The sequence below is a fragment of the Calonectris borealis genome, chromosome 4 (assembly GCF_964195595.1).
Source record: "Calonectris borealis chromosome 4, bCalBor7.hap1.2, whole genome shotgun sequence".
Lineage (NCBI taxonomy): Eukaryota > Metazoa > Chordata > Aves > Procellariiformes > Procellariidae > Calonectris > Calonectris borealis.
Genome location: NC_134315.1, coordinates 63,368,216 through 63,393,086, shown reverse-complemented (window position 1 = coordinate 63,393,086; position 24,871 = coordinate 63,368,216).

Sequence of the window (24,871 nt, the reverse complement as noted above, 5' to 3'; positions counted from 1 at the left end):
TTCTATTATTAAAAGTAAAAGTTAGTAGCGATAGGATAGATTAGAATAAAGATAAAAATCAAGCAAGCATTCGGGATAGAGTTGCAAGAATAGTCACCACCATGGATCCGCGACGTCTCAGAGTCCAAGTCTTTTAGGGCTTCGGTAGTGAGCGGTCTCTCTGGGGTCGGCGGTGGTCGATCGACACGGGGGTCATCTTGTCAGTCCCCTTTATTCCTGGTGGAGGGCTGCAGTTTCCATGGCAACAGTACGTTGCCACATTCCCAGACAACACGGAGTCTTGCTCACAGCTCATCCCCTGCAAACCGGAGGTCTCAGTGGCCTTGCAGCTGCTCTTATCTTTGAGGCAGATGTTTTATAGTTCTTAGGTAAGCAGACAAATGTTTTATAGTTCAGTTTCTCCCACTTTGCAGTGGCTCTTCTTAGATAAGCAATCCTTGAGACAAATGCCAGGACTCACTGACAAATGTTTCAGTTCCTTACATACAGCTGGCCCCTTACAATTTCAGTGTCCACAAAAGGAAAGTCACTGTTCCCACCCTTGTGGTCCTCCAACTCAGGGGACCGGGCAGCCCAAGGTCTATTAGTATTATTAAAGACCGAGGCAAAAAAAGCATTGAATGCCTCTGCTTTTTCTTCATCCCTATTCGTCAGGTGATCATCTTCAACAAGTATCTGTCCAATGTTTTCCTTGGACCTCTTCTTGCTGTTAACATACTTAAAAAAGCCTTTTTTGTTGTCTGACACAACACTGGCCAGTTTCAGCTCTAGTTGTGCTTTGGCCTTTCATGTCTTCCCCCTGCATATGCAAACCACGGCTCTGTAACCTTCTTGTGAAGCCTGATCTCACTTCCAGAGATCATACAATTTCTTCTTCCTCCTGAGTTCCAAGAGGAGTTCCCTGTTCAGCCAGGCTGGTCTTCTGCCCAGCTTGCTTGACTTTCAACACAGTGGGATTACCTGCTCCTGTGCTTTTAAAACGTGGTTCTTAAAAACTGACCAGCACTCGTGGACCCTTAAGCCCTCAAAAACAGATTCCCAGGGGACACTGCTAAGTAGCTCCCCGAGTAGCTTAAAGTTTGCTCTCTTGAAATCCAAGGTAGCAACTCTGCTGACCTTTTTTTCTCATTACACCAAAAATTTTAAAAACTCAGCCATTTCATGACCACTGTGGCCAAGACAGCCACCTACCATCATATCTCCCATGAGCCCTTCTCTAGTCACAACCAAGTAGTCTAGGAGGGCACCTTTCCTAGTTGGCTCACTGAGTACTTGTGACAAGAAGTTATATCAACAAACTTCAGGAATTTCCCAGACTTGCTTGTCACAGCAGTATGGTACTCGAGCTGATGTCTGGGAAGTTGAAATCTCCCATAAGGACAGGGGCTACCGATCCAAAGTTACCTCCTAATTGCCTATAGAATAACTCGTCAGTGCTATCTTCCTGGCTTGGCGATCAGTAGTAGATGATACCCACTACGACATCTGCTTTTTTTTCCACCCCCCTAATCCTCACCCAGAGGCTCTCAACCACATCATCACTAACTGTAAGGGCTGTACAATCAAACCTCTCCCTTACGTATAGTGCGACACCTCCACCTCCACCTGCCCTGCCTATCCGTCCTGAACAGCCTATGGCCCTCCATTCCACCACTCCAATCGTGGGATTCATTCCACCAAGTCTCACTAATAGCAACGAGGTCATACTTCTGCAAATTGACCAACGCTTCCTGTTCATCCTGTTTGTTTCTCGTACTGCCTACATTGATGTACATGCATTTCAGATGTTCTCCTAAATTGTCAGTGCTCCCTGGAGTAGCGTAAATGCTCCCAATAGCATTGCTTACCTCAGGCAGTACCTGAGGCCATCCCTAGGCTTACCTTCAGCTCTCATGATATAATAGTATCCCCTTCCCCCAACAATTCTAGTTTAAAGCCCACTCAATCAGTCCTGCCAATTTTCCAGAAAAGAAGCATTTCCCCCATTGGGGCAGGTAGATCCCGTCAGGCCCCAGCATACCTTGTGTCTCAAAGATTCTTCCATGGTTATAAAAACCAAAGTTCTGGCAGAGGCACCAGTCCTGGAGCCAGGCATTGATGCCTTGGGCACGCCTGTTTCTTCCAATGTCTCTCCCCATTACTGGCAGGATTGAAGAAAACCCTACATGTGCTTCTGAATCCTCTAGCATTCTTACCAGGGCCCTGAAATCTCTTTTGATTGACCTTGGACTTCTTGTTGCAACATCATTAGTACCCACGTAAAAGAGCAGGAGGTGGTAATAATTCAAAGTCTGTACTAAGCTCGTCAGTTTTCTGGTGAGTTCCCTGATCCGGACCCAGGGAGGCAGCAAACTTCCCTGAAAAGAGGGTCCGGTCTGCAGATGTGTGCCTCCTTTCTGCTCAGGAGAGAATCACCTATGACCATAACTCACTGTTGTTTCTTCTTGGTGCTGGTCGTAATGCAGCTCTTGATGCCAGGGGTTGGTTAATCTGACCTTGGTGAGAGAACTTGCACAGATTCCTTTTTCGCCATCTCACCATGTCCTTTGTCCACCATATTCAGAGCCTCATACCTATTCTGTAAAGGTAGCTCAGAGGGCAAGGAGGGGATCTTCTTACAGCTCTGTGCAGTAACTTGCTTCTACTCCTTCCTATCTCTTGTATCACTTCCTTCATTCTGGCACAAAACAGGTACTGGACCTACCTCAGTAGTGGCTATGCTGAGTTGGCATGTGTGTACCAAAGATGGCAGGGTGTAGCTCCATTGGTCTATCTCTTTCTCAGACCCTCAGATGCTCCTCAGTCTGCCCACCTCTTCCTGAAGCTCAGCTACCAGACAGTTGAGTTTCCATGTGAGCACACGTATACGTTTCAGAAGATGAACAGAAAGTCTCTGCACATGTTTACTTTTCTCCGTTTTACTCTGTAGAGAAAAATGGTTATCCATCAGTAAAAGGCTTGCAGTGGGCTGACCCTGGTCAGCAGCTAAGACCCCACCTAGCTGTTCCCCCACAGCAGGACTGGGAGAGAATCAGAAGAACAAAAGCAAAAAAAAAACCTCATAGGTCTATATAAAGACAGTTCAATAAGTGAAGGGAAAAAAAAGAAAAAAATCCAAGTGATGCAAGGCAATCACTCACCACCTCCCACAAGCAGACTGATGCGCAGCCAGTCTATGAGCAATGGCTACCTTAAAAAAAAGCCCTCTCCCAGTTTTGTTGCTGAGCATGACTATAGGGTATAGAATATTCCTTTGGCCAGTTCAGGTCAGCTGTTCTGTCCTTCCACCCTCTTCCCCATCCCCAGCCTTCTCACTGTGGGGGGCACACTGAGAAACAGAGAGAGCGTTGATGCTGTGCAAGCACTGTTCAGCAATAGCCAAAACATTGGTGTGTTATCACCACTGTTTTGGTCACAAATCCAAAACAGCACCATATGGGCTGCTGTGAAGAAAATAAACCATCCCAGTCAGACCCAGAACAAGGGTGAAATCAATGAGGAGGATACCTTATATTGCTCATAATAAGAATATAATGTATTATTAAATGTACTGTTTGTCAAATTAAAATTGGATATTAGCCAATGTTTCCATAAGGAAAAAAAATGGAACAGGGAGGAAATGCATTGTCTAGAGTCATATACCTTAATGTAAGGTTTTTTTTCCTCTATTTTTCCAATTATAGTTGTCCGTTGGGCAATCAAGTGGCACTCTTTAGCTGACTCTGGATTAGTGCTTTCTGGAATAGCATGAGTTCTAACACTCACTGTGCAAATGTATGGTTTTTGTGTGTTGCCTGAGCTTTCTAAGACTGGTGGCTTCACACAGAATTGCATTTCAGGGAGGAAGATGGCCATCATCTCTAATTATGAGCTCTGGCTCCATTGGGAGCCTGGAATTATACAGTTTTTTCTCTTCTGGTCTCCTCTCACCCTGACACCTGCTATAATGTTTTAACCTATTGGTTAAATTTGATTATGACGTGAAAAATCTCAATGTTAAGCTTATATCTACTTTTATGAGGATAAGTGGCCAGGTAGCAGAGGGATACCTATTAGCGCTATGAGGGAGAGATTGCAGAGTGAGCTCAATTTTTATAGATGCCAACGGATTTAAGTAGGGCAGAGATGTTATGAATACTTTAAATATAGAAAAAGCTTCAATGGCTGTATTACTTACCAGAGAATTCAGCCAAGAGATGCAGGGCCAAAAGAACCAGACTGACATGATTCACTTCTCATAGCAATATGTTTCTTTTAAGAGAGAAGTATGCTGCCATTTAAGTTTCCATTAGAAATATTCACTTTTATTGGATAAACAAGTTTTCATTCTCAGCCAAAAAGCTTATAAATTCTTCTCTACAAAAATTAGAGTTTTCCATAGAAATTTGAGATGCTTTATGAAAAGCAATTTCTTGTTGGTAAGACAGCTATTTTGACTGGTTTTGTTTTGGTTTTTTTTATAGGGTAAAGTCCATCATTGCCTTCAAGTTTGAATGCAAAAGGATAAAAACCTTAATGTTAGGAAAGCCAGAAAAAGAAAAAGGAGGCAGAGGATGATGAAGGAAACTGGATAGAGGCCGGAGGTGCATGCCAGAGTGATAAAGGAAGAGCTTTCCTTGCGTCTGTATTTTGGCTCATTGTGACTTTTTTTTTCACTTTTAGACTAGAATATCTGGTCCATATTTTCCTTATTAAGCGGTATGAAATAATAATTCAGCTCAACTGGAGAGAAAACAAGTCAAACTTTGCAATGGAAATATTATTCCTGTTTAAGTAAGTCTCCTGTTGGTTACCTGCATTTACAGGAGAAACTTCAACCACTTAAGAAGGTTGTACAGTGTGATTGCAATCAAATTGCAAACTGCCTGAGCAATTTATATGGAGAATACACGCTAATAAAATGTCATTGGGCACAGACAATGAAATCAGGCTTTCTCTCATGAGATAAAAATCATGCTGCAGACCAAATTATTCTACACATAAAAGCCCAATTTGAGGAGCGTATTTATAGCCAGATTTGTTTGTTTGTTTGTTTAGTCAGAAATGGTTCTTTTGTCCCTTACAGGTTTATAGGCGGTGTAAGATGACAGATCTTCTTTCAGCCTGGACTGCTTCCCCGAGTGAAGTGAGAGGATACGTTTTTTATAGCTGCCTGTGTCTTCCCATTTGATGCCCATGTAATGTTGTTCAGATTTCAAAAGCAAATTATATTTGCGATGCCTTCTGTTTTCCATGGGAATTGCCACTTGCTAAGGAATCTTGACTAAGCACCCATAATCAGACTCTTCATCTTTAAAATTTCAGTCTAACCATGATACTTCAAGGTGTGCAGTTTCTAAAAGCTCAGATCCAGATCTGTGGTCTGTCCCATGCATTTTTTTGTTTCTTACATATCTAGCAACTTACATTGAGAGAACTTGCTGCTAGGGAGGCTTGCTGAAATGGAAACTCATAACAACTGGTTGCCAGTGGAACAACCTGCACATGCTGGGTACTGGTCTTAAATGTCTTGTAGTGAGAACAACCCAAGAAGCACCACAAATTCTTCATTTCACCATTAGGTTCCAGAGCTGTACAACTTCTGTGAGATCACTGCATTTTACATGGTTGCCAAAGTAGCACACAAGCTAAACACACACTGGTGGGCTATTTGATATGTGTAACGCAGAGGTGTGGACAGAAGAGTGGGCCTTAGAGCAGAACTGAAGAGGCCTTTTAAAGAAATTGAGCAATGAAGTATTGTAATTAGCACCTGTCATTTGGGTTATTTTTCCTGGGTTGCTAGTGAGATGAAAGGCAGTCAGAGTGCAAAATGGCAACAGCCATCTTTGAACTTAATATCTTGTAGGTAAAAGTACCTCTTTCTCCCAGAAGATGACATTTCTACTATCCAGGCCACCAGATGATGTGACAGTTGTTTTGGAGACCTTCCTCCCAGGCAAAACTTGCAAGCAGTATTTAAAACTAAATATACAGATGCAGCTATTTTTGTAAATACTCTTTTCTGTCTTAAGTTGTAACTTTTTATTAATTATTGAGAAATATGTTTTTTTCACCTACTGTCACACAAGAAACACCAATGAGTGGATTAAGTTTTCGAGAACTGAAAATTGGATCAGGCTTTTGCACGTTCTCCAGGTTTCTCCCACATTCAAATTGGGGAGAAAACCTCAGACATGTTGAAGGCTAGAGATTTTAAGGGGACTGGTGTGGTGTAGAAGAGGAAATTGTATGAAAGTGGGATTTGGCATATTTTTTATTGACGATTCAGCAAAAGGAACTCAAAGCAAGAACTACAAAGGGAAAACTAATAGGTATATGATTAATGATGTTTCCTGACTTTGATGTTCAATTCAACACAAATTTCTGGAACTGAAATATAGACGTTTCACATTATCCTGGTCCTGAGATATTCTGGGTCTCATATGAATTACTTCAGCCTACAAAGAGGTGGACAAAACCAGATCTGGACTTACATCACTTGCTAATTGTGCAGCATAGAATGTTCAGTGCCAGTAAAGCTACTGATCCTCACAAAGCCTTTGCAGGTGGGATGGCTTGAAAAACAGACACGATAACCAGACCAGTAACCTTCATGGCCAGGGGAAGTCATAATCTTCTTTCAATCCCTGGGATTATTTTTTGAAATAAACAAATTTGCTACGGAAACAAAACTGGGTAATCCAATCTGTCCAGTGAGCTTTTTTCATCTGCTCATTGAAGGGGAAGGCACTATCTCACACATCACCTCTGACACTACAGCAGTATTGCTATACTTCTTGTGCTTCCCAGGAGCTGGGGATTGATTTCAAAGTATGCCACATCTACAGTTAAAACCTGAAATGCAGAAGGCCGGGAGCCCAATGTGCTGGTTCTTCTGGAAATTGTTCTGGCTCTCAGGGTATGGATTAAGCCCCTTTCCTCTCATGCTACTGCCTTCCTGGCAGAGAGGTGTCCCCAACTCTCTATATACATATAACTATGGTCTTCCAATGGTTCATCTACTGAAACATATGTGAATCTTAAAGGCTGGTGCTTTCTTGTAGTGAGAGGGCAAACAGCTATAAAATCTCTTCCCAGTTTCATGAAAAAACATCTTCTGGCTTTCTTGAGGTGTCTTTTCAGTTTCCTTATCTTGCCCTTAATTTACTGTTGAGGGTGAAGGACATAGCTATGTCGTTATTTATTTATTTATTCTTCTGGCAAGTAGGACGTGGGTTATCTGGAATACAGTTCCCACTATGACAGCCATTTTTAATTTCTTTGAGTGAGCAATCTTTCCTCTCTGACACTTTTCTGTTTGAAAAATATGACGCAGTGTGATTGAGGAGGCAACATAATTAGCCATGGCACAGCCGAGATCACTAGATTTTTTTAGCTTTACACAAACTCAGCTCTCCCATTTTCTGACCTATGCATCTTTCCTCACTGTCCTGGTTTCAGCTGGGATAGAGTTAACTTACTTTCTGGTGGCTGGGGGGTGCTGTGTTTTGGGTTTGCTATGAGAGGAGCGTTGATGGCCCATTGATGTTTTGGTTGTTGCTGAGTGGTGCTTGCACTGGGGACTTTTTCGGCCTCCCATGCTCTGCCAGGTGCACGGGAAGCTGAGTGGGGGCAAAACCGGGGCAGTTGACCCAGTTGGCCAATGGGGTATTCCATACCATGTGACATCATGCTCAGAATAAAAACTAGTGGGGGTGTGCTCTCGTGTCTCGGGGTAGGCTGGGTCGTCGGTCGGCGGGTGGTGAGCAGTTGCATTGTGCATCGCCTGCTTTGTATATTCTGTTATTGTTGTTGTTATCATTGTTATTATTACTGTTCTACTTTGTTTTATTTCCATTATTAAACTGTTTTTATCTCAACCTGCGAGTTTTCCTACTTGTGCCCTCCCAAATCCCTCCCCCATCCTACTGGAGGTGAGCGGCTGCGTGGTGTTTAGTTGCTGGCTGGGGTTAAACCATGACAGTCCTTTTCGGTGCCCAACGTGGGGCACGAAGGGTTGAGATAACAACAGATTAATTAGAGCATATTAAGGAATTTTTAGCTGTTCACTGTTGCCGGTCACAATACTGATTCATCTGTTCTCGATATTAGTTTATCTGATCTGCACCATGCTCTTGTTTTTGCTGTATATATTAAAGATTGGTGTTGGTTTTTGCAGTCTGCTGTTCTCTGCAGTGATTAATGATGTTTTGTCTGGGAGATTTGTTACTAAAATGCTGGCATTGGGTGTTATTTGGTATTTGGATTTAGTACTGAAGCCATTACTGTATTTTGGGTACCACCTCATGGTGACAATTAGCAATTATACCTCTTCCTCTGAGAGGTTTTTTATGAAGGAAATACAGGATGGCACTTTCACTACCTTCCTCTATGATGTTTTTTCCTTCGTCAAGATAACTTGTCAGTACCTTGAACACCCCTGGGTAGTTAAGATACATCTATTGGTACTCCTTGGGAATATTGCTTCAGTTTTGTCTAAGCTTAATAAGCAATTTAAGAATATCATGCAGAGATCTGCCCAAGGCTGGATAGTTATGAGTGGCAGGGTGTGTGGGATAGCATGGGCAAATGCCTAGGACGGTGGGCACCTCCAGTATTTTGGAACATCACCCCCGAAAAGTGCAGAATCCTGAAAAATTGGTAGAATATTTGGGAAAAGTATGCTGTCACCCTGGCCATTCTAGGGAGACACAAATCACTACAATATGCTGGGGCCTGGCCCATGCCTACTGACCCCTGTTCAACATTACTCAGAACCCTCAAGGGGAAGAAAAGGTCTCTGGATCTGATGCCAAAACAACAGGCCCTGTGGCTACCCCACCCCCCACAGCAGGCACAGTAACCACGCAATCCCTATCCCTGAGTGATATGCTAGATATGCGAAAAGATTTCGTCATCCAGGCGGGCACATTGTCACCTGGCTGCTCCGATGCTGGGATTGCAGAAACTGCTGAAGGAGAAGGTGAATCGAACCAGTTTGCAGAGGTGAAAGCCATGCATCTGGCTTTGGATATTGCTGAACAAGAAAAATGGCCAGTGCTTTATCTCTACACTGACTCATGGATGGTGGCAAATGCCCTGTGGGGGTGGTTGCAGCAACGGAAGCAGACCAACTGGCAGTGCAGAGGTAAACCCATCTGGGGGCTGCCGCATTGTGGCAAGATACCACTGCTCGGATAGACAACCTGGTTCTGAAAGTACATCACGTAGATGCTCACGTACCCAGAGTCAGGCCATGGAAGAACACCAAAACAACCAGCAGGTGGACCAGGCTGCTAAGATCGAAGTGGCTCAGGTGGATCTGGACTGGCAACATAAGGGTGAACAGTTTATAGCTCGGTGGGCCCATGAGACCTCAGGCCATCAAGGAAGAGATGCAACATATAGATGGGCTCATGATCGAGGCATGGACTTGACCATGGACACTATTGCACAGGTTATCCATGAATGTGAAACATGCGCTGCAATCAAGCAAGCCAAGTGAGTAAAGCCTCTTTGGTATGGAGGACAATGGTTCAAATATAAATATGGGGAGGCATCCTGGTTCCGGCTGGGACAGAGTTAACTTTCTTTCCAGTAGCTTGGGGGGTGTGCTGTGTTTTGGGTTTGGTGTGAGAGGAGCGTTGATGGCCCATTGATGCTTTGGTTGTTGCTGGGTGGTGCTTGCACCAGGGACTTTTTGTTTCTTTTTTCGGCCTCCCATGCCCTGACACGTGCAGGAGGAGCTGTGTCAGGGGAAGCGTAGGCGGGGTGGTTGACCCAGCTGGCCAATGGGGTATTCTATACAATGTGACATCATGCTCAATATAAAAACCGGGAGGGGGGGGGGGGCACGGTCAGTGAGCAGTTGCATTCTGTATTGCCTGCTTTGTATATTCTATTATTGCTGCTATCATTGTTATTATTACTATTCTACTTCGTTTTATTTCAATTATTAAACTGTTTTTATCTCAACCCGGGAGTTTTCCTACTTGTGCCCTCCCAATTCTCTCCCCCATCCTACCAGAGAGGGGGGGTAAGCGAAAGGCTGTGTGGGGTTTAGCTGCTGGTTGGGGTTAAACCATGACAGGAAGCCTGGCAGATTGATTATATCACACTTCCACAAACCCGCCAAGGCAAGCGCTATGTGCTTGCCATGGTGGAAGCAATCACCGGATGGCTGGAAACATATCCTGTGCCCCATGCCACCACCAGGAACACCATCCTGGGCCTTGAAAAGCAAGTCTTATGGCGACAAGGCACCCCAGAAAGAAGTGAGTCGGACAACAGGGCTCATTTCCGAAACACCCTCATAGACACCTGGGCAAAAGAGCATGGCATTGAGTGATATATCACATCCTCTATCATGCACCAGCCTCTGGGAAAATTGAATGATACAATGGAATGCTAAAGACTACACTGAGAGCAATGGGTGGTGGGACATTCAAGCATTGGGACACACATTTAGCAAAAGCCATCTGATTAGTCAACACTAGGGGATCTGTCACTTGAGCTGACCTTGCCCAATCCAAACCCTTATGTATTGTAGCAGGGGATAACGCCCCTGTCGTGCACATAAAAAATGTGCTGGGGAAGACAGTCTGGGTTACTCCTGCCTTTGGCAAGGGAAAACCCATCCGTGGGATTGCTTTTGCTCAAGGATCTGGGTGCACTTGGTGGGTAATGCCAAAGTATGGGGAAGTCTGATGTGTACCTCAGGGGGATTTGATTTTGTGTGAAAACAGCCAATGAAGTGAATTGTATGATGTTAATTGTTATATGACATTGTATACTATCATTTCTATGGTTGCTATCAACAGTATTGCAGTAAAAATCACCCAGATTAATGAAGAATGAACTCCGATGAAACTGAGCAAAGTGCAACGATGATAGAACCGGACGAATGCAGCGATACTGAAATCAGAACTGGCTTCAGGATGCAACAGTCCAACACTACACACCATCTCTTCTGCCCTGAAAGACTATTATGACAGATGGAGACCAAAGTCATGGACTAAATGAACTCAACAGACATTTTAGAGGGAAGGGCCATAGACTAAGGGAATGATATCTCTGTGTGTATGTATCAAAAGGCAGGAAAAGCGGTGATGACTAATTGGAATGTATTGGAAAATGTGAGACCTGGGCATGATGTAGATGGTATAGAATAAGGGGTGGATACTGTCCTGGTTCCGGCTGGGACAGAGTTAACTTTCTTTCCAGTAGCTTGGGGGGTGTGCTGTGTTTTGGGTTTGGTGTGAGAGGAGCGTTGATGGCCCATTGACGCTTTGGTTGTTGCTGTGTGGTGCTTGCACCGCGGTCTTTTGCAGCCTCCCATGCTCTGCCAGATGCACGGGAAGCTGGGCGGGGAGCATAGCCAGGGTGGTTGACCCAGCTGGCCAATGGGATATTCTATACCATGTAACGTTATACTCAGTATAAAAACTAGGGGGGTGCTCTCGCATCTTGGGGCACGCTGGGCGTCGGTCAGCGGGTGGTGAGCAGTTGCGTTGTGCATCGCCTGCTTTGTATATTCTGTTATTGTTGTTGTTATCATTGTTATTATTACTGTTCTACTTTGTTTTATTTCCATTATTAAACTGTTTTTATCTCAACCCATGAGTTTTCCTACTTGTGTCCTCCCGATTCTCTCCCCCATCCTACTGGAGGCAGAGGGTGAGCAAGCGGCTGCGTGGTGTTTAGTTGCTGGCTGAGGTTAAACCACAACACTCACTTATTCAGTCACATTGGAATAAGGTGTCCAGATGTAAACAATTAAATGCCTTTTTGTTTCCATAGTGTTGGTTTTTAAAGCAATCTCAGTAACTACTGAAGTGGTAAATGAGTGTCTAACATTTTGCTTTGCTTTTCTCAAAGCTCAGGATTGCTGCAAAAACATTTTTTTCTAAGTATTTCTGTAGTATGATGGTCTCCTTTGTGTTAGAGGACAGAAAAAAACTAATTTAAAACCATTCCATCCCAGAAAGCTTGGCCAATAAAACAAAGTTTGAAAGAAAAGACGTGTTCTTCCGTTCAGTGTTTTACATCTGAGAGAGTAAAATAGACAGACTACCTGAGCTAGCTACACAAGTTTATAGGTGGATAAACTGAGAGGAAGTGAGTCACACCAAAGGTTGCTCACTGAAGGTCACATAGGAATAAGGGAGTAAGTACCTTTTCACTGATGACCTCCTGACTGGATGTTTCATGCTTCAGGCTACAATGCTGTTCTTGTCCTGATAGAAAGATACTGCTACTGCTCAAAAACATGTCTCTGCAATATCAATGAACAGGTGCACTTTGGGATGAATGCATAATAAAAACAAGAAATTTATTAGGGCAAAACCATTTTACGGCCTGATTAATCTAGGTAAAGATTGAACTAAAGGGAGGATGCTGAAGGAGACTAATCTATTTCAGTGAATATGCAAGACGATGTGGCTGAAGTTTATAAAGATGGGTCTGTATTTAAAGAGATCAGGATTCAGAACACGTTTTGTGACTTATTATGCAGAGAAAATTATTACTGCCCATTAAAGAATTACCTTTCACACAAAATGGAAAAGTTGATTAGTGCACCTCAGAGTGGCTAGCTTCTAAAATTTTAAGATTAATGAATGTATGAAATATTTAATTTCATACATAAATATCTGTGAATATAAATTAATTACTGCATGCAATAAAAGTCATTTGTTACACATAGAGGATCAAATATTAAACATGTGCTGAAGTAAAAATGTGAGCATTTTCATAGCTTATGTGTAATTGATTTGGATTTCTGATTAAGATTTTTGTTACTGTATAAAAATCATAGATCAAACTCAGTAATAAGGTAAACTCTCTATATATTTTCAGTATCTGTGGAAAGTTAATAAAGGAAATCCTTGTTGCTGGAGAGGATCACCTGTAAGTGCAATTGACCTCAGATATCATTGGGACTGCAAGAAATGAATGAAATAAAACATATGCTTAAGAGTTTGCAGGACTGTAGCCTATGCTTCCATCATAATATAATTTCATGTAACTGGACTGTGAGAATAAGTACAACATCTGCAGCTTTTGCAACTCTCCCAGATAAATGTCACTCTCATATTTTGATTTTTTGATGCATCAATCTGCTGATCTGGCAAAAACGTACTTGATATGCCATGACTGAGGTTGTCTTAATCTTTCAGCCAAATCTTGTTGCTTGTACTGGATTTGCTAGCTTTGTTCTTGTGCATCACCTCATCTCCCAGTCTTCCTCTACTATGTGAAAACTTTGAAGTTTTCAAGCAGTGTATGTAGCTAGTTCTGCTTATAACTCCAACTGTGCAGGTTAAATATTATGTAGGTTGAAATGTGGAGGAGTAAGGAGTATTCTTTTAAATAGCTTAAGCCAGGTAGTGCCAGTTGCTGTGTCCTATGAAATTTTGAGAGGGATTGGTAGGAACAGCATGTCCATATGTACTTAATTAACAGTGTTATTTGGGATTCATCTGTGCTAGTGTCATTCTTTTACTGTGTTTAACAAAACAACAACTGGAGGTGAAAACAGATGCAGTGCTCTTATGGAAAGAGAATTGCTGCCTGCAGCTACTGGGCATGCAAGGAAATTGTTCATTTTTGGGAAAAATAGGATTACAAAATGTCTGACTGCTTGGGGAACATGGACTTACTGATGGATCCATCCTCTGCTGAAATAAACAATACAGTAAGGCTTTGAATGTTGTTAGTCATTAATAGTGCAAATGATAAGAAAGGTTGCTGTTTTATTGATTGGGTTGGGTGGCAAAAATTTGTAACTTAACAGCTGCTCTTAAACTTGAAGAGAACACATTTGCTGAAATTGTAGAGACTGCATTTCCACTGCTCTGCCCAAAGCCTTATAAATGAAATTGAGAAAAATAAATAATTTCTAGACGTCTTTTAGAAAGATAATAAAGCTAAGAAAGCTAATAAAGCATTGCCAATTTGGATGGTGTTTGAATAATTTGTCAGGTTCATCATTAGTCTCTGTAATCTAGAATAGATAAAATATTTGCCTTATTGGCTGGTGGTAATCATATCCTGAAATTTAGCTAATTAAAGCCTATCTGAAAATGTAGATTATAACATACTTCCAATCACTGTCTTTGGAGGATAGACTTTTGGCTGTAGTTACAAGTTGGTGTTTGAGCTGTTGTATGCAGTTCTCATTTGAATGAGAGACATAGCAAATATCACAGGATGCTAATAACCTGTGTTAACATGATGCTCTATAATTGGAAGCCAGCAGCAAAAACACCCCAAGAAGCACCAGAAATTACTTGCAAGTTCTAGGCATAAAGCAAATAAGACCAAATTGGTATTTTTCTGAGGTTCAGTTGTGTTCTGTGGCAATGTCATGTTCAAAGGTAACTTCAACAAGTCTTGCCATTTAAGCAAACTTTCTGACATCCTGATTTGAAGTGTGGGTTTTTTTCTGAGGATGGTTAATTATCATCCTGATACATAACTTAACAGCATTACATCCCACAAACAAGCTGCCATGGCAAAGACATATTGTTCTATGTTCCTGGGCTTTCATTGAGGCTAAGAAACTCAGAATACTTTAATGGCAGACTTTCCCATAGGAGGTGGCTCACAATGCTTCTCATAGACAGTAAAAGCAATCAATATATGAAATGGATGCTCATACTGAAAGTCCTATAGACTTGGCTTTCCATTTTTTTTGCCTCCTCAGAGTGCCACTGTGCTTCGAACCATAGAGAAGTTCTGAGGTTAGTTTTTAAGGAAAAGTTTCACCACTGTCTCTGACTACAGTTTATGAATTGCTAGTCTGAATCCTTAATGCAACGAAGGGAGAGCTAGTATTGATTGTTGCCTCTTTGCAGGGATGGGGAGATTTTTGGGTACACCTTGTGATAGTAACAAATTAGGGTGCTAGCTAGCAAGAAAATAGATGGTCTGGTAGGAGGTACACTTGTGGGACTGGAGCCAGAGGCAGCTGATATATTTTATTTGAAGGTGAATAGGGATTTGTTAACCCACAGGTACTGTGGTTTTCACTGAGGTTGTCAGCAAATGCTACACGTATTTAAAGATACTCCATTGTTTTCCTGGGAATGGCTTGGTACCCTGCTGCAGTGAATGTAAAACAGACTCCTTTGAAGCATTTAAACGACATATGTTTTAATTGCAGTAATTGTTCATTCTAAATACCCTGCAGTATTGTCTTTGAATTCAGGTAACTCATTACAGACAGTGGTGGCGTAAGACCTGTTTTCCCCGTACTGATAAAGTGGAAATGAAACTTGATTCCCATCTACAGAAGTATCACGGTTTCCTAAAAGAAATGCTATCAAACTTATCAGTTAAATGTCACATTACTACAAATGGTGGAAAGATATATTGAGGCAATCAAGAAATTTATGCTGTGTTATTGGCAAAAATAGCCTACAATATGATGCAAACTTCTTATTAGACTGTGTAAATTTAACATCTGCAGTGATATTACGGCATATTATTTAAGGTTCTGAAGTACATGTTAAACTGGATTCACTTAAGGGCTTTATTATAAAATAGCGTGAGGAAGAGGACTTGATTAAACCTGGAGTTGAAGTGAGATAGGAAACGGGTTTCCCTTCTGGAGTGTGTGTCTGAAGGAGGGAACCAGCAACTGCCAAAATGGAGGGAAAGATCTCTCCCTGGAGTGTCAGAAGCTCAGGGATTAGCATGGTTACCTACTTGTCATGTAGGAGACTTGATTTCAAACCACAAGTTGCTCAGACAAACCAAGCGCCCGAACCCTCTGTCTTACAACTCATTACTCTAACCCCTGGCTAGCCTGATACTTGCCTCTGACTTTTACTCCAAGCTCCATCTTAGAGTTTAGAATTCATTTCAACCTAAAGATTTATCAAAGTGGTAGTCTTCTACAGTTGCTTATCAAAATAAGCATTTTTTTTCACTAAATAAGCTAATTTCTCACTCATTTTGACAGATTTGTCAAGTGGAAAAAGACCAGACATGGCAGAAGCTAGCTTTCAAACCCCAGTTTTTCCTTTTCTTCCTCTCAACTTTTTGTTGGTTTATTTTTTCAAGGGGTGAAACACCATGCAACCTTATCTCCTGTTTTCCTCCTTTTGGATCCATTGATCATCCTGTCCTGCTTTGACTGTTACTCTTCCAGTGAACTGATATCTTTGGGGAGGGGATTTCTTTTAAACTACATTTATTAAAGAACTAACATCAGCAACCAGGATATTAAACCTGCTTGTTAAAAACACTACAACATTCTGTTCACAAAGGGGAGAGAGGATGCATAGTAAACAATGCGTTCTGATGGGTAGAGAGTTGAGCTTTATGAGCTTTTTATTATATTAATCCACTTGTACAAGTGGATTAATTTCACGGAGAGAAGTGCCTTAAGTACTCTACAGAGTAGAGCCAGATCCTGGATTTTCGTGATAGTTGTTTTTCTTTTTCTTCTTTGCCCCTTCAAAAGACAGAGTCCTGATAAACCTGGGTATAACAGTCCTAGAAATGACATAGGTCAATAGCTTTAGCAACTGAAGCCTTTTGTGCCCTTTCTAGCAGAAATACAGGTAGGATGGCCCACCCAGTGCTGGATTAGTGGCACAGGCACAATTATTATGCTAAAGAGGGAGGTACAGACCTGTTCTGGGTGAGAGGTGTCGCATCTAATACAAAACCATAGCATAGTTGGTTTTAGGCAGAAGGATGGCATAGAGCTATACTACAAAGCACGATGTTGAGCTAATCACAAACCCAATGTTAGGGTCAGTGAGTGAGCCTGACGAGTGAGATGTTGGCCTTCCTGATGATGTAATGCAACTATAACCACCGTGCAGAGGGAAAAATTAATGTCTGGCCTTAACATGTGAAGGATTTTAATAACAATATTGCTCTTGGGGATTGAGCAATTGGGAGAAGAATGATGGACATCTATTCTGCTATCACAGGACTCAACATAGATCCAACATCTGTTTGCTTAGTTGCTTTGGGAAGTGTACAGACATAGAACAGTAGAAATCCATGTGTTTCCAGGTTGTTTCAAATCACTAGATACAGGTTTTGGACTTTGAAGCTGAATATCTCAGAGACATTGAGAGGACGCAAAAGTACTGGTTAATGCTGCAAGGACCCTGGATGCAGTAAGTGCCACTGGGATGACCTCTTTTGAAAAGAGGTTGTTTTACAAGAGACACTGCTGCTGACATGCAGAAATAACTTCAAAGAGCACTGAAGCAGAAGCATATGTTCTGACTACTCATACTCTCCATGGGAATGCAAAGCTGTTGACCTCCTGGAGATGGATTTCAGTCCTTCCTTTGACCTCAGGTTTGTCTGCTATCATCTGGGATGACTTTCAGAGCAGGGCAGCTAAAAGGACTGTCCCAGCCACATTGGAAATGTTTATACTTGCACAGTGTTTCATATAATAGGGAAAAAGTTATGCATACCATTATGGTTTCATGCCTGCTAACAGTCCTCTGATCTAATGCTGTCCTTTTCTCTGAATCTGGAAATTATGATCTTTGTCGTGTCTTGTTAGAGTGCATGAATTATGTTTGCAGACACTTATGCACAGTATAATTGCACTCTGCTAGTAAGATGTAATGCAATACAGATTCCCTTTCACACCCTGTTTTTATTTTTGTGTGACATGGCGTCACCAAAGGTTCCAGAGCAAAGATAATCTCAGCTTGTTTCACTTCCAGTTGCCTGCTTCTTGGAAAGTAACAGCCATGCATGACCCGATTAACTTCCTGTCGATACCATCTGGCAGCAGCTTTTTCAGTATTTGTGCAAATCCAACATGTAAAGTAAAGCTCAGTGAGGGATGATTAAATTCACCTCTTTCTTGCAACCTGCTGCCCTGCAGTGTCCAGCACATTCCAAATGTGAGACTGTCAACTACCACAAAAGAGAAGTACTCTGTAATATGCTGATGTTGAAAATCCTTCTGGTCAGTACAGACTCCTCTGTGTGGTATCTGAATGTGCAGCAGCAGTCAGAAAGAGGGGACAACATGGTGGAGTTCATGTTGGATCCTCCTGTGGCTTCCCAAGTGGATGTGGACAATATGGATTTCTTCACGTTTTCTCCTTTCAATCTGCAGACTCTCTCTTTGGAAATTCAGAAGGGCTCTGGAAGTTTGGTCTGACAGATTTGAATGGGACTTATTTTTTAATTGGGTCTGAAAAATGCCTGTAGGAAGGGTTAAATGAAGGGCTAAAGCTTTACTTCACAAATAGGAAAAGGGTAAGATATGTGTGACAAATATAATCTCAGACATTCCTGAAGAAGCCTCTGTGGTGTTCTACTTAAATTTTAAAATAATGAATTCCTTCAGTACTAATGGACAGGACTTAAAAATAAATAAAATTAATCTTGAGGTGGGAAGGGAATTAGAACAAACTACTCTGGCCTCCATGGTCATTGCTATTTTATTTTCATGCAACATTCTGCATGGAAATGATGATTTCAAACATGTGCAGCATTGTTTCTGAAGGCAGCTCTGCATCTCTATTTTTGAATCTGTGTTATGACTTGAGGTACCTACAGCTAAAAAGCTAAAAGGCAGCATTGCACATTAATGGGTTGAGAGTACACTTCATGGTTACAGTGAAAGTGTAGAGGAATCCAAATTTTATTTTAGCTTTTATTATTTCGGCCTATTTGCAGTTATTCAGTAGCTCTTCCTTTTTACAATCACATACCAGACTGTGAGCGCAGTGGGGTTCACTTGCTTCCACTTCCCTGGTTTAGAAGGACTATCTTCACTGCAGACTTTGGAGGTATGCTGGGAACTCAGGCTGTGTGTACTGAATAAGTTACATTGCAGATAAGTAATATCATGCATTATGGCATCGATCTGTATGTTACTATATGTATGTAGTAATAGTAATGACATCATGCATGAGTTTGTCCTGGAATTTGCATGTGAGATTGGACTAAAATTTAGAGATGGGTTTTGCTCGCTCTCCCTTCATACTTCAATGAGATGTGTCTTCATAAAGAATGAGCAATCTTTTGAAGTAGCATTTTGAATTTTCAAATATGTTACACTTCTGAAGGAGAAGGAAGGACATTGAAAAAGATCACAGCAAAATAATACAATCTATCACAGAAGCAGCCACACACAATCATCAACCTTATCAGAAACTTGCAATTCCTACCCTACTAGTTAAACACTGACTCCAAAGTTAGCAAATAATGCTTCAGAGCATTCTCTGAACTCTTCAACATTCAGACTGTGTCTGAATTGTTCAATAGTTCATTGTTCAACATTTAGGTTCCTTGCTTTGTTGTTTGTTGTTTTTCTTTTCTCCAAGAGTAAGATTTAAAGCATCCTCCTTTTTCAAAGATAAAAACCTTCACACAACACACTGAGGCATGGAAACTGGAGTCCTTTGCTCAATTGTTAAATATATAGTAAAATTAATAAAAGATGAAGTATTTGCTTGCCTGAGCCTTACACAATTACTGCCTGTGTTTTTTCCCCTTATGACAGCTCCTTAGAGGATTAAAATTTGTTTTTGTTAGAAATTGTGGCATTATCTATCAATTACGGCAAATGTCAGTCTCAGGTTGGAGTTCAGACTTTGGATGGAATGGCAATGCAATTTCAATTCATTACTCACATCTGAGTTTCTGGTTGGCTGTCACATGGCATAAGTGTAATATTAGGCACTGAAGGCAACATGAACATTGGAGCTTCTCCTGAGCGTGGATTGCCATGTCACCCTGATCTGTTGCAGAGCAAGGAGTATGTTTTTCTTAGAGATGGCCTGTCGTGATTTGTGCAAGATATAAGGGCATTTACGTTAGGATGTCTCAACTCCACATTCCTAAAATAACCTTGAAAAATAACCTGTATCTGTCTCGTTTATGTTCGTGTAAATTAAGGGACATAATATTAAAACAGGTGAAATCAGAATCTGGCCCTCGGCATGGTGTAAAATGTTACAGCTTTTTCATGAGATGTGCAAGTTGTTACAAAGACTGTCCTTCAGAGCATGACCTGACCTTTTCCTTGAGAAATGCTTATGCAACCTATCACTTAAATACTAAATTATAGTTACAGCTAAATTGTGCACAGAGCTATTAATTTGGTTGAATGTCTCATTGACATCAATAAATCTAGTTGACATTATGAGACCCTGATAATAGTCCTTGTTGACGGGTTGCAACAGAAAGGTTCATGAGCTTCTTCATTAGTAGTAAGTCAGTTAATAAAGCAAGCTAAGTAACTTGATTCTGTTCTGCTCAGGTAGTGGCTTGTGCTTGTATGCTGCCCACTGTAAGCCTATTCATTGCGAAGGGAAAGAAGACTGGGTTCAAACTCCATTTTGCAAGCCAATGCTTATTGTTGTGGAAGTGTTTATATGTCTGTGTGCAAAACAACTTTCTCTGAAGAGGTCTGTTGATTCATTTCTTTCATCAGTGAGAATAGTAACTGTATTTTGGTGCTAGGATTTGCTTAGGTAAATGTATGTCTTTGACATACTTCATTTGCACGAGAAGTTTCATGTTTTAAGACTTTTTGCTGAAAATACTTCCTTATACTCTGTAGCCTGGCTCTGGATGTTGGTTGTGTCTGTTGACTTGAGGAGTGAAGTTACTTTCCAAGACGGGGATAAACTTGGCATACTAATTTGCACAGCACCTATAAGTTATGGAGGAGTATTTGAGCAATAATTTCCACAGCTGGGACTTCTTATATTTGCTTCATTGCTGTTGCTCTTCTCTGTTTTGCTCAGCCAAGGCTGTGAAGCAGCTGAGGCATTAGAAATGTCAAAGGAATTAATTTTTTTTCTTTTTTTCCTTTTCTCTTTTTTTTCCTTTTCTTTTCCCCTCACTCATATGAATGCTTGAGCAATGATTTCACTCAGTGAGATGCTGTAGCCTGTTTAAGGAAGCAGGATACAAGATCATGCTGTTTCCCAACTTAAGAGGGCAGGGAAGCAAACTTGAATATACCTATCCTTTAAATCACTCATCTGCCTGGTTCTGAAAGTAGGATGCAGTAAATGACTAAGACAGCACTGGCACTGGGTTCCTTCTCCTACTTGTCCCAATGGCTCAGCATGGCAAGCTTGACGCTTTATCCTAGCCTAAAGCAAAAAAGTGACTTGGGTAGCCAGGCAGCGTATGCCTCGTCATGGACAATGCATGCCCACCTTGTTTCTACTTTGAATTTGTGGGCTTCAAGACAAGAGACCAGAGAAGGGAAATGCTTGGAATTTCTCTGCCATCTGCTTCTAACCTATGTCAAGGTCTGAGGCAGTGATAGGAAAATCCCAGGACTTCATCTTTGCTCTCCCAAACTCTACACCTTACTCTTTTTTCCCTCTAAATCTCTCTCTGCCTGGTCTGGTATAAATTTACAGTTATCTTGGACAAACCTCACAGCCAATTGTGCTTTGCTCTTTCTCCTGACACCACAGCTGCCCAGTCCCCCTGGCATGTTGTGCAATGACCCTGAATACTGTATGGTTCAAGAAAGAGCAGAAGAAGTTCCTACTTTGGTCTGTCCCTAGTGGAATCGCTCCATGCTCTCCATGATCACTTTACCCATAAGTCTTTTCCTGACCTTGACATATCCTGCAAAGAGGCAACTGATACTTTCATCAAGCAAAGCTCTATAGTACTCTTGTTTGTGAAAGCATGTGAATGCCAACAGTTGATACCATCACTTAGCTCTTTCTGTTGGGAAGCTATGAGGAAGAAAATCTTCTCGTGTCTAGGAGCACAAAAAGAACTAGAATTGCCAGAGCAAGAACTGTGGAAAGCTTGCATGTTACTCCATCTCACAAGTGAAGTTTCCTTAGTTTGCACAAGGGAGTTTGATAACTTAAAGGAGGAAGGCATCATGAAATTCTAAATAGAGTAATCTTCACTACATGAATGAATGCCAACAGGACATCTAGGCACTCACACTTTAAGTGCACTCCAATGCAAAGAAAACTGATGGAACAGGTTGCCCTGGGAGGTTGTGGAGTCTGCATCCTTGGAGAGAGTCAAAAGCCATCTGGACACAGTCCTGAGCAACTGGCTCTATGTGACCCTGCTTGAGCAGGGGCGTTGGACCATATGACCTCCAGAGGTCTGTTCCAACCCTAACCACTCCGTGATTCTGTGATAAATTACCTTTATATCAGTGTGGAGAAGGCCTGGGGATCACTGTTAGAATTACAGTGTTCAGAGACAGAAGCAAGCTTTTGGATATATTTATATAAAATACATATTTATATACACAGGCTCAGCTGAAGCTATATATGTTTCTTTCACTCTTTCATTATTCAATATTGAGGTAAATGAGTAAAATAGTTTAGCAGGATATTTTAGCATGCTCCTAAGCTTAAATATCTGAATGGTTATTTCATAAGTGCTCTCAAATCAACTCAGTGATATTAGATGCCCAAATGCAGCTTTGGAAGCCTGACCTGAAGAGTTTTGGTTTTATTTTTGAATGTGTAGGTTCTAGACTTTTGGAAATGCTGTTTCTTCATGTACACTTCCTTCCTTTAACTGGCAAATAAAAAGTTTTTATCCAGTCATCACTACAAAGACAACTGAAAGCATTACAGGGAAAAAAAAATCCTTTTCTGTTCTTTGTGGAATATTAAGAAAAGAGTGGCTAAGCTCTCATTCCAGAATCTCTTTTGTTGTTGGCAACAGTGTATACACTACTGGCTGGAAAACGAATATTACAGGAGGCAAAATAGATGAGGTCATTGCAGGCTTTTTGGTGGTTTGAGGTTTTGTTAGGTTTGGTTCTTTTTTCCTCCCCAAAAAATGGACAGGTAGTCACAAAAATAGTGGTGTGAGCTGCCTTCTAAATTTGTGGGGAATAAATGTCGGGCATCAGTTGTGTCAGTTTTTAGTTTTCTGACTAGAAGAACACATTTGAAAATATTCACTACTGCAGGGGGAAAAACATATCTAGTTGGTCCTTGTTGCAACTTTTCACATTCCTGTGCAACTAAGACAAAGTAATCACAGTAAACCACAAATAGCAGTGTTACTTTGATATCTTTGAGTCGTCTTCTTTGAGAGAAGATACAGAGCCAAATTCCATGCCTAGCCTTGATTGACACAATATGCTGATTGGCAATGTCATAGAGTCTCATTGCATTTGTTGGATTTGCTCTGATGCAAGTCAGACTAAAAATAAAAACATGGCTCTATCGTGGTCTCCAGGCTTCTCAGTTCACTTCAGTGAGACACAGAATGTGAAGTTTTTAGTTGTAGAAGGTCGGACCAGGTCCCATTCTGTTACTCTGTGTGGTTTTTGGCATGATAACATGGTAAGGCATGTTGCCACAGCACACAGTGAGATGCCTGCCTCTTTCTGTCATAAGCCCTATAAATGCCTTATGAAGAGAATTTTCTATATCCATCTTCTGCTTCTTTTATTCTTTGGAAACATTGCCTCTTTCAGCAAAGTAATGAATTTTGACAAAAAGGGTGATAGGACCGTGAATGTATGAGAATATACATATATATATATATATGTGTGAATGTATAAGTACATACATGTGAATACATGTACTATCATTTTAAGTAGATTGATATTTTCTGGTCTGGATTCTTCTCTGGTCTGTCAGTACTATAGTCAAGAGCATTTCTGCTAAAGACTGTAGATTGATGCACATGTAAAGGTGGCCAGGCTGTTTCTTTTGCCTTTTTACTTCTTAGCATGATAAGCTCTGAAATTAAAGGAGATCTCTTGTCAGTAGATTACTCTGTCCTTAGCTGAGGCCCAGACAGCCCTGTTAAGGAGTTAGGGAAAATGTTATGAAAACAAGCCAAGGAAAAGGTTCAATAAATTGGCTTGGTTGGTTGGGGTTCTAAAGAGATCTGGAGCTATTGGGAATTACTTGGGTACTGCTACTGATGGGTCTAGGGGCAGAGCATCTGTTCCATCCCTCTCAAGCCCTGCATGCATACTCCCTCTGTACCTTGTGACAGTTGGGTATAGTAATGCTGAAACATGTCAAGGTGATCTGCTGCTTCTGCCTTTAAGAAAGCTGTATATTTAACTCAGCACTTCCACTGAATCTGACCGTCAGTTCTGTGTCTAAGCGGGACACCTTTTCAATCAATCTATTTTTCTTAGTGAGAAGCATTCCCTATTAAGTTTACAAGATGACAAGAAAAACTGATTTATTACCAAAGTTAATGTCATAATTTCTGTGGAGTAAAAGCACTATAGTTAATGCTATGATGAGGTATCACTAACAGCATTACTAATTATAACTGCTGCAAATTCATAAATAGCAACAGAATATCATTAAGTATGTGAATCATGAAGAGCTAGCTTAATTGTGCTATCTTGCTATCAGCCACATGAAAATTAGTCTTAGGTTTGCAGTGGTTGGTAGACATCTTGATCTTCTGCTTCTTGAATTTCCCATAAGACCTTACAGTCTTAAAAGGAACAGACTCCTTTCTTTACATTAGCATTACATCTCCAAATATTTTTTATGGAAGCTGCGCAGCTTCAAATATAAAATGGGGAATGTATTAAAAGGGGTGTGGGTGTGTGTTACAATACATCCCCTCATCTGTGAGGCACTGGAGTGCAGTATTAATAGTTAAAAGCCAATTGACTCAAAATAAGACAATTCTTTGACTTATACTTATAATTTCTTATCTATGAAAAACTTCAGGATCTCATTACTTTACACAAATATTTCAATACTGAAGCAGGATAGATATTGTCATTCCCTCCTCTCCTGACTCTGGTTTACAAATGTGGGGCTCCTTTTTATACATTGGCGTATAGATCAGCTTCTGTCTTATACAGATTCTCTGCAATCTTTCATGCCTCAACCCCCAGTAGTACCCTTTGCCTTATTTTGTTTCATTCACATGAGAGGCTGTGAATGTGGCT